Here is a 9,456-nt window from a genome sequence, read left to right on the forward strand (position 1 = left end):
AATTTGGATTTAAAAGTATCCACAAATGCTAGTTGGGAAGGAAGTTTTGATGAAAGAAGAGCATCAGTGGTGGAGCATTCTTTCTTGGTAAAAGACTAGTGTCTTGGACAAGCAAAAAGTGTAATTGTATTCCTCATTCCATAGCAGAGACAAAATATGTGGTTGCAATAGTTAATTGTTCAAATGTTTTTTGGTTCAAGCAACTGTTGGTAGGTATCTTCTGTGATAACACCAATGCAATTAATATATCAAAGAATCTTGTGATGCATACCAAAACCAAACACATTTCTATAAAATATCATTTATTGAGAGAATTAGTATAGGATAAAGAGGTAAGATTGGAAGATGTGAATTCAAAATAGAAAATTGCAGATATATTCACTAAGCCACTACCTAAGGATGCATTTTTGTATCTAAGAGGTAAGTTAGGGGTCATTCCCCTATCTAAAGCTCATTAAATAAATTTTATTGATGCATCAACTAGAGGATGTTGAAGATCAGTTAGTTGATGTAGTATTGGAAAGGGAAAATGAATCAGTACATTAGGTACATTGATATTCATAGAATATTGTCTTTGGCATGAGATGTCAAAGAGGGAGAAGTTTACTATCACACCTCACATAAATTTTATAAAGAAAGAGAGTATATATTTCCAAAGATGTCAAAGCGAATGAACTTCGTCTAATATCAAAGGAGAGTTTTCTATCCAAAGAAGATGTTGAAAATAGATTTTTGCTAATTAAGGGATAAACTAAAGGTAGATGGAGTTCAAATTCATAGAGGGAGTTCTTATGGATGAGAATCAAAATGAAAAAAAAGATATGTTCCTTACTTTATTCTTGCTCTAAAATTTCATTGTATTATGACATGTTGTGTTGCCATCAATGTCAAAGAGGGAGATTGTTGGAAACAATTGACTAATTGTGTATTGTCTTTGATGTTACAAAAAATGTCAAATCATTTCCAGTTAGTGTATGTTGAGGCCACTCAGGAATTGATGAATATTTCTTGTGTTTGTTGAGCATTCTAGAGTTTGCCTAGTTTATAAGACAGTGTCTATCGAGTTCACTCATGTGTCAAAGGAAAGTTTGTAGAAGTTGAGTGTTAACCAAGCTCACTTGGTTAAAGGAACTTTTTGAATATGTAGTGTTAATTGAGTTCACTTGGTTAACATAGGAAAAGCATTTTGAGTTAGTATCTACGAAGAAAGGTCAGCTAACAAAGGATTTTCTTGTTTCGGCATATTGAGTTCAATTGATTTTTTTGTTGGTTCTAGCTGAATAAGAAGATAAATATTAATGATTCTAAGTTGTATTCAAGCTAACTTAAAAATGTGTAAGATATAAATATAAGGTTGAGGATTGAATGTGTGGAACATAATTGAAAATTTAATGATGCTTACAAGAAGTGAATTGGAAGGATAAGAAGAATATCCTTGTAGAGTTGCAAAGATACATTTGATCAGGAAGGATCAAGTATACAAGATAAAATTGAGATCTTCAATTAGAAATTCAATTGCATCATAAATCAATTCATCTCATTGTTACCTTCTAACCATTGTAGCAGTGATCTAATTCTCTTAACATAGTTTTCTTAATAGCTATTTGTAAATCCTTTAACAAGGTGACATTTCTAGATTGAATTGTCTAAAGACCTCTAACAAGGCCACTACTAACAGGGTGATTAAATCCTCTAATAGGGTCACACCTAACAATGTGTTTTGTAACCTTTAACAGGGTTGGCTCTAACAAGGCTCACTTTAGAAGAGTGAAAAATAGTAACTAGTTGCAATTGGTGATTTTTCCCAAATTGGATTTCCACATTAAATATTGGTGTCAATTGTGTTCATTCTATTTCTTTCATGTGTATGCAACTAAGTTAAAGTTAAGGTTAATCACATTAAGATTATTACACTCAATTATTGCCAAGTCAAAGTTGATTTTCAATGTTTACTGAGTTACAACATTTTTGCTAGTGTAAACCAAATGCATGTGTGTTGTCCGAGTTATAGTAGAATATAGTTTAATCAGATTTTGAATTGTATTGACATCTAAGGAATTTGAGATTTATGTTTGTGGTAATTGATTCACTACTCCCCTCTCAACTACTCCTCTTATATTTCCAACATGTACCACTATTTTCAGCACTTGTTTTTATGTTTCCATGTGATTTTTATATGTATACTCATGTTTATATATGCTCATCTTATGTTTGTATGCTCATGGATGTACGGATATATCTCTCTCATATGTTTAGCTCACCTATTATGATATAGACTTGGGATTGTAGTACTTCTAGATAGATTGTATATGATTATGAGATTAACCCCTTGTGGTGACATGAATTAAATGAGCCATATCAATCCAAAAATCCCATTCAAAATAAAAAACACAAGGCAAAGGCAAGAGGCTTCTACACCAATTGGAGGGGAGGATCCCATAGAAAATTGTATCTATGTTGCCAAAATATGTAGTAGGAATTTGCTTAATATCCCATAATCACTTGTCAAGGTATCATAAAAATGTTGAACCTACCAATAAAATCTCATCTATAAGAAGCACATGCAATGAACTATAGTCCTTTGATGTTGCATCTAGTGTCTCTATGTTAAGTCGGACAAATTTTGATTTGTCGAAAGGTATGTGGAAGGTTGAATGTAATGTTGATCCACCAATGTTGTATGTTTATTTTCATGTAAATGTAATCATTATCCCTTTTGGCTTATCAAGATCATTGTCAATTATATTATTTTACAGGTGAATGAGAGCTTGGTAGATGGTTGTTGTAGTAAATTTATTTCTTGTTCTTTCTCCTCCTATCAAGAATAGATTTATTGGAGTGTTAAGATTGTTTAACTTTTTAATGATTATGTCTTTGAAAATAACTTGTTTCTCTTTATTTAGTGATCTCCTTAATTTTTAGTAGTCATTGTTGTCCATGATTTTTGGATGTCATGCAATTTCAAAGCCTCTTGGAGGTATATTGTTGACATTGTTGCAAACTGTGCATATTTATCTTCTTTTGATCTTGTTTCTATAAATCCTATCTTTTTGTTGTAAACATCATGTTATCATTTATTTCATCAATAGCTTTATCAATGTCACCCTATTTAGATATTGTGTTGTGATAGAAATTTTCACTATTTATTAGGATAATTGTTTCATTGTGCAAGTATGAATTTTTTTAGGTCTCAAAGTTTTCTTTCAAGGTATCTTCACTTATTATGAATGGCCTATAGAATATCAATTCCTCTCTATAGTAGTTCTCTATGTCAATGTGCTTGTTGAAATTAATAAAATGGATTATTTGGTTTGGCTTTGTTTTCAAGCTTACTTCCATATTTTTTATACTTCAATTAGAGACTTTCACATTACAATTTGTGAGCCATCAACCTTTGTTTAATTCTTTGACTGATTTTAATATAAATGTTTGATCATTATCAACTCTTGTATCAATGAAGATGCACTTTCTAGAGATGTAATTCAATGGGAGTGAAAAAGCAAGATGTGTTTCTTGTTGTGTAATACCTACCCCTAGTTTACTTTTCATGTTGGATTGTTAGACCCTTTTAGGCTAGTTTTATGATTATGTGTTATGATTAGCGGTACTTGGTTATTAGATTTGATTGGATGTTATTTCATACTCAATTCATATATATTTGACAAGCTACTAAATACTCAGTTATTTAATGTGTTCATGATTATTTTGATGATGATATGTGTATGTTTATATAGTTATTCAGTTATTTCATGATGATAGTTAGATGTATGATTAATACATAGGTTCTATGGTTACTTACCCTATACATGCATGTGTATGGTGTACTTGTATGTTTTACTTTGTGTTTGATGTTTCTGATGTGGTTGAGGGAGGGAGTCGTAGTCACCTACTAGTCAAGATCTACACGATGTACCATTCCTTGCCATTGCCTATTTAGTTTAGATTTATGTCTATGTACATGTTCAAATTTTATGTAGATTGTAGGTACTGAGAATTGACTTCCTTGAATTGCCACGATGAGCATGCCCTATTGCAATATCTCAATGGTAAAAGATGGAAGATAGTTCTTGAGTCCAAATCCTAAACCTAAGCCAATTGTCCTAGAAAGTAGGACGAGTATTTGAGTTATTTACCCTTCCAAATTTGTCAAGTGACACGAATTCGAGATTTTGACCCCTGAGATTGGTTTAGCACTCTGTCTTTATTTTGGATTTTTGAATTTAGTTTGTGGATCTGTTGTGATTTTTAGTTATAATTAAATCACATAAAATATTTTTAAATGATTTAATTTAATGAAATTTTTATAAAGAAATTTTTTGGTGTAATTATATTTATTTAATTTAATAATAATATATTTAGAAATTTCATTTTTTAATAAACTCTAAATATTATTATTAGTTAAATTAATAAATATTTTATTAAAGATGTCTTGTGTGTGTGTGTGTGTGTGTGTGTGTGTGTGTGTGTGTGTGTGTGTGTGTGTGTGTGTGTGTGTGAGAGAGAGAGAGAGAGAGAGAGAGAGAGAGAGAGAGAGAATAAATTTAATAAGGATTATTTTAATTAAATGCAAAAGAGTTTGCACATGAAATTAAAATAAAATAGAATATTAAAGAAAAAAGTTTCGCATGATTACAAAATTGAAACTGTAATTGGAGAAGTCTTTTTACTAAGAAATTAGAGCACATTTACCAACACATAGGTTTGGAGGAGCCAATTTCCAAGAAAGAGGGTTTTTGAAAGGAAGGGGATATTCTTGCAAGCTCTGAGCATCCGATTGGTCAGCATCAAATCAAGGTAGGATCTTGTGAGTTTTGCATATTAATTTCCTCTTTGAAATCTCTCTGTCTTCTCCATGTATGAATGGATCTACATTCATAACTTAATTTGGGTTGAAACCCTTGTGATGAAATTTATCATTCTTGAAAACATCTGTGAATAATTTTGATATTGGAAACCCTTGTTTGATAGTTTTTGGAGATTCGTAATGGGATTGTTTGGATTCAAGACGAGCTTGAAAAGAAAAGAATATAAGAAACTAGATTAAAATTTTTTAAAGTTTTGTATTCATTTTCCAATTAGATCTATGCTAAAAAAGTTGTAAAATAATAATAAATATATTAATAAAAATTACCACAGTAAATAATTACCGTGATCATTTTTATCATATATTAAAAATCAATAAATAAACATTATCATTTTTGAACAAGAGGGTTGGGATTTATATATTTTCTTTAAATCACAAAAAAAGTCAAAAAGGGAATCAGGGGTTATGACCTCCCCCATTCTCCTCTCATATTGCATCCGCAGTCAGCTCCGAAGGCATCCAAGGCTACTGACAACAACCAAAGTTGCATAAGTAGTTGGAGTTGTTGCTGCAATGATGACCGACAAGCCTTAAAAATTTGAAGTTTTCTTTTAACCTTTTTAATAATTAATTAATATTTTTTATATAGTTTTTATTAATAATTATATTTATTAATATTAAATGATATTAATAATTATTAAATAATTATTATAATATTATTAAATAGTATTTATTATTATTTTATTAATAATTAATAGTTAACATTTTAATAATAAATAATGGTTATTTAATTTTAATAATATTTATTAAAAAATATTTAGTTTAATTAATTACAAGATTTGGAAATTGATTTTTGTTTTAAATCAACAAGGTATAATTGAATTATTTATTTTAAATCTAATATTGATTTAATTAAATGATAATTTATCTATAGAGCGAGAAATTGTAAATGATTAGTAAAGGTCTTTTAAGGGTATATTTTTAAATGAAGAATGAAAACTTGAAAACTAATTGTGAAAATTGAATCTTTGTAATTATAAAACTGGATGAACTTGGAAACTACATTTGTTATATATTTGATTATGATGTATGGTTTATTGGGTTGGGGTTCAAGTTTGACTTAGTATGTTGACCAATTGAGATGTTTACCAGAGACCTAAGAGTTATTGCTTTATGATGTCATGTGATATTATGGTTTTGTGATGTGATCTTTGAGTTATGGATCAATATTTATATGGTGTTATGGTTATTATTTGGTCATAGTCTTTTATACCCAACCATGGTGATGTATCATGTATTTCTATGATGAGTTTTGATCAATTTCTTGTTAGTGCTTTCCAATTACTTGTTTAGGACTGAGGTGAATGGTGTGATTTCCTAGTGTAACCTATGAGTTTTCAATTAGTTATCTTTTGGTTCTTTCTAGTTGCTTGCATAGGATTGAGGTGAATACTATGATTTATATTTAGGTGCTTTCTAGTTGTTTGTAAAGGACTAAGGTGAATATTTTGTTTTATCTATAGGTTCTTTCTAGTTGCTTGTACAGGACTAAGTGAAAATTGAGATTCTATGAGTTGTACTTTTCATGAGCTTAGGGTAGGTAATCTATGTGTACATTGAGAAGTGGCTTGCAATGGAGGTTAGAGCCCTAAAGAGGATGTTTGGGTAACCCATTGTAAGTTATTTTAATAAGTGATAACATTTCATTAAATGGGTTTAAAATGAATTAATAATCTAGTCACTATTTTTCCTTGCCCATGCCTTGAGTGCTAGTACAAGCTAGGATGGGAGTAGAGAGGATGCTTGCTTACGACCTTTCTTCATCAGTATACCTTATCTTTATGAAAGGATACTGATGTCACATATAGAGGGGGGTAGAGTCCAGAGAGGTTTCCATGGTAAACATAGAGTTGGCTCATGTGATGACACGTGTCCACTTGCATAGTAGATTTCCTATGTGTATTTGTTGCCTCTAGGATTAGATGTTACTTGTGTCCTAGTACCTTTGAGATAGATTGTTATCAATATTTCCTTAACCTAGATGTTGGTAATGACTTGTGGATTAATGTATATTTGGGACTTGAGATTATCTCCTTACCATAGTGGGAGTCAGCCATTTAGGTTCCACAAGGTCGGTTGGTAGTGTTTCTTATCCTATTAAGATCTGACAACTAGATGTCATTACTATGTGTACTTTTGTAGTTGTTCCTTTCATTTTAATCTTGAGTTTTTGATGGATGGTAAAAAAAATTTGTACTGTACTTGATTATCTAGAGATCTTATGAGATGATTATATTTATTCATGATGTATATTCTTTGATCTTTTCATACCCTGTGACTTTTGCATCAAATGATTATGCATTTTGGTTATGCAAAGTGGTATTTTATGTAATTAGATATATGATTTCATTTTATTCATACTTGTGATTATTCTATGATGTGGTTTTATTGTGTCTTAGATTTAGTATTAGTAAAACTTATACATGTGATTCAATGTCATGGAACCCTTAAGAGATATAATCTATTTATGGATAGTTGTAAGTATGTAAATTATTTCTTCTATTATGTTATCTCTTGTTGTTTAGTCTTTTCAAAAAAAAAAAAAAAGTTTGGCAAACTTAGTGAAACTTTAGGTTAATTTCTTTTGGGTTTCCTAGCGGGGCTTTACATGTTGAGATGGCATTTGTTTCAAATTTAGTAAAGTATTTCCTAGTTTTGATATCATTTTAATGGAATCTATATTTTCTTGTTGATGGTCTTTACAAATTCTTTTGAATGCATTTGTCATTGGTTTATGCACTTTTACAATATATGAGTTGCAATCCATTTTCATAGCATATGCATTAAGGACATATTGTACATCTGTATTTACTTCCTAGAGTTGTGGTATTTTTTTGGAGAAGCTATTGTTCAATATTCATGAAGGCTTCCTTTGGAAATAAAGTGTTGATCAGTTGATTTTGGATCTTAAGGCCATTATGTAATCATGCTCATTTAGTCATATTTCATCCAAGAAAGTTTTGAGTGTGAATGTGTTGTTGTAGCATGCTTATTGAATTTTGGTGAGGATGTTGGTAGCATTGCATTTGAACACATTGTTTCATTTGTGTCTTGTAATGGCTCAAATATTATAGTATTGTTAATTGGTGGAAATGGGAAATTTTACCTACAATATGCATTTTTTGGTTTCTTGCATTATTTTTATATGATGATTCCTATGCAATATTGCTATCTCCAATTCTAAATTTTTTTTTACACATGTAATTAATCATGCACATCCAAATGATAAGCAAGTAAAGCGTTATGAATACTATGAGCTAAAAGATTACTTGTATTTGTGAAAAGATGTAATGTTGTAATGTAACACATAATTGTAATATCTTAAGTTGGTCCTATATTATTATTGTGAATTAGGAAATTCTAAAGCCTAACTTAATCATTTTTTTTTGGAATTGATATAAAGGAAATATGTTTTCCTTGGTTGTAATTATTAGCACAGATCATTTTGTGATTTGCAAAATTATTATATTGTGCAAACTTACATGCAAACATCTTTTGGATAAGATAAGTGATTGGATAAGAGAAAAATAGTTGTTTTTGTAAAGTGTTTATTATAGATTTTTATTATTCAATGAGGATAATACTAAAGTAGTTATGACAATGGGTTATTCTATCTTTCTTCAACTCCTAATAGGGTTGGCACAACTCCTAATAAGGTTGGAATCTCCTAACATGGATTCAAAGTCTCCTAAGAGGGACTTATATGTATTGAATATATTTTATCAACTCCTAATAGGATCTATCCTTTTAGAAAGAACATTTATATTAGTACATCATTTTGTAGGTACTATCCCCACCAGGGTTTACCTAGTTAATAAATCTAGTATTATTGTGTATGCTTATCTTTCTATGATTGTTGCATATATTTTGATTGCATAATTGATTCACCCCCCCCCCCCCCCCCCCCCCCCCCCCCCCCCCCCCCCCCCCCCCCCCCCCCCCCCCCCCCACCCCTCTTAGTTATTGGTGGACTTTACTTTCTAAGAATCAATATCAAAGCATCGGGTCCTTGAAGGAAAATCTTAATAGCTTAAGAAGATCCATGGTGCAATTCAAAAAATAAGTTTGAAATTTTATGGATTTAGCAATGATAGTTGGAAAGAGAAGATGAAGATTTCATGCTGAAAATATCAGGGCAAAAACACACGAACATTTTTTCTAAAGTTAAATAACACCATGTTTAACACATACTAATTTGAATATGTTACAAAAATTTTTAATGGGATTGAAGTGAGTTTTTCTTTTATTTCATAATGATGTAGATTAAACATCTCAACCCTACTGCACCATGATGTAACCTTAGGTTTTGTTGCTATAGGTACAACTAAATTGGGTTACACAATATGGTTTGATAAAATTGTAGTTAAAGTGTGACATCATATTCAAGAAAGCATTAGGGTTTAATAGTTCGTTAAAGTTGAACTAATATTCTTGACTAATTACATAAGACACATTAGGTCTAATATGACTCCATATGTTGATTTTGTTATGTTAGGCAATTTCCTTAGATGATCTAATTCTGCACCTCTTAGAAAGTAATACAGAACTTTAATACTTGATCTCATTTAGATTCATTCTTTAATTTAACTATT

This window comes from Cupressus sempervirens, chromosome 9, assembly GCF_028749045.1.
Source record: "Cupressus sempervirens isolate cs-2001-9-10 chromosome 9, ASM2874904v1, whole genome shotgun sequence".
Classification (NCBI taxonomy): domain Eukaryota; kingdom Viridiplantae; phylum Streptophyta; class Pinopsida; order Cupressales; family Cupressaceae; genus Cupressus; species Cupressus sempervirens.